General features: G+C 39.2%; 1 non-coding gene across 1 annotated transcript; it reads left to right on the top strand.

Annotated features, from left to right (window-relative positions):
* Positions 1 to 378: 378 nt before the first annotated feature.
* LOC144307469 (U6 spliceosomal RNA) lies at positions 379 to 481 on the top strand. Its single transcript, XR_013374348.1, has one exon. It is a non-coding gene; the product is annotated as a U6 spliceosomal RNA (small nuclear RNA).
* The last annotated feature ends 1,464 nt before the right edge of the window (positions 482 to 1,945 follow it).

Below are 1,945 nucleotides of genomic sequence, written 5' to 3'. Positions count from 1 at the left end.
TCCTAGTTCAGGTGACCTCAGGCAAGTTTTAATCCTCTTTGAGGCTCAGTTTCCCCTCTGTGAAAAGGAGGTTATGAACTTACCTACAAAGTTTGTCTTATAGCCCAGATGGGAGTTTGTGGCAGGCAAATAGTAAGTGCTCAATAAACAGGAGATATTATTTTGTTTAACCCTGTTACAGTTTTTTTGTTTGTTTTTTAAGTAGATTCCACACCCAGGGTGGAGTCCAATGTAGGACTTGAACTCATGATCCTGAGATCAAAACCTGAGCTGAGATGGGAGAGTTGGATGCTTAACCAACTGAGCCTCCCAGGAGCCCTGGAGATATTATATTATTAATTCACAAATCTATCAATAAATGTGATCAACAGTACTCATTTCTGCAGCACATATACTAATTAATACTGGAACGATACAGAGAGGATCAGCACGGCCTCCACCCAAGAGTGACATGCAAATTTATGAAGCGTCCTATATTTCTCTGATTTAAAATAAATCTACATGTTTAGTAAATTTAAAAACAAATAATAAAAGTGATCAATTAAGTCTTCCCCTACATTGAGGGTGGTTCTCAAACTTCGATGTGTATAAGAATCACCTAGGATCCTTGTTTTAAATGCAGGTTTTCAGGCTCCCCCCAGAAATTCTGTTTCCATCCCTTTGGTATAGCTGGGGATCTGAATCTATAACTAAATTCCAAGGTGATTTATGTTGTGGGTGATCCATGAATCATACTTTTTGAGAAACACTGTCCTATGGTCTCAGAGAATAAAAAGAAAATTTTTTTTCCCATCATGAATACACCATTAAAACTCTATAATATGCAGATGTGAAATTAAAGAGATCAGAATACTGACTGATTCTATTTTCTTTTTTTTTTGATTCTATTTTCAAGAATGGGTGGCTCAGGTCCCTATCTCAGGATCCTGGGATGGAGCCTCTGTGACAGGCTCCCTGCTCAGTGGAGAATCAGTTTCTCCTTCTCTCTCTGACCCCCTTCTCTCCCCCCACTTGTATGTGTTTTCTCCCAAATAAATAAAAAAATCTTAGAAAAAAAAGATGACATATAGTTCTTGCCTACTTAAAGGCTTCTGAATCATCCTAAAGCAACATTTTATTCTTTTAACACTCATGATATAGATGAATGTGTGTAAACACTTCCTTCTCAGAGTCATTTCAGTCCCTTGTAGATACCTCTCTCCCCTCTGTACTGGGGGACTTAATCATCTCCCCCTTGGAATGTTGACACACATTACCATTTCAATCTTTTGTTATTTTATATTTTGTTTGCGCTATTTATTTATTTATTTATTTATTTATTTATTTTTAAATATTTTATTTATTTATTTGAGGGAGAAAGAGAGCATGAGCAGGGAGTGGGGGTGGGGATGGGAACAGAGGCAAGCGGAGAAGCAGGCTGAGAAGCAGGCTCCTCAACGAGCAGGGAACCCAATTCAGGTCTTGATTCAAGGCTCAATTTGGGACTCAATCTCAGAACCCCGGGATCATGACCCAAGCGGAAGGCAGATACTTAACCCACTGAGCCACCCAGATACCCGTTTGTGCCTTTTATTTCCCCACCTGGGCCTTAAGTCCAAAGGTAGGGACCAATGTCTTTTCTGGTTCTCTATCTCCCATAGGCATCTTGTAAAGCCTTTGTACATGATATGTGTTTCATAAGTATGTTTGAATGAACGCAGATATACTTAACCATAGACAAGTACTCATTGATAAGTTCTCTACCACAGGAGTGGTGCAGAATAATAGTTCTTGTGAAGGGTAAACTATTAGGCTATTTTCATGTTTAGAGTCAGAGCAGATCTTAGGCCTATGAAAGAAAGTGCTAGAATCCCTCTGAGCCTGTTTTCTCATTTGTACAGTGGGAATAACATTTACCTTGCAGAGCTGTTGTGGGGATTAAGAGAGTGTTCACAAGGTTCCCAGA

This window comes from Canis aureus, chromosome 38 (assembly GCF_053574225.1).
Source record: "Canis aureus isolate CA01 chromosome 38, VMU_Caureus_v.1.0, whole genome shotgun sequence".
Classification (NCBI taxonomy): domain Eukaryota; kingdom Metazoa; phylum Chordata; class Mammalia; order Carnivora; family Canidae; genus Canis; species Canis aureus.
Note: the sequence above shows the minus strand (reverse complement) of the source record. Positions and strands in the feature narration are given on the sequence as shown.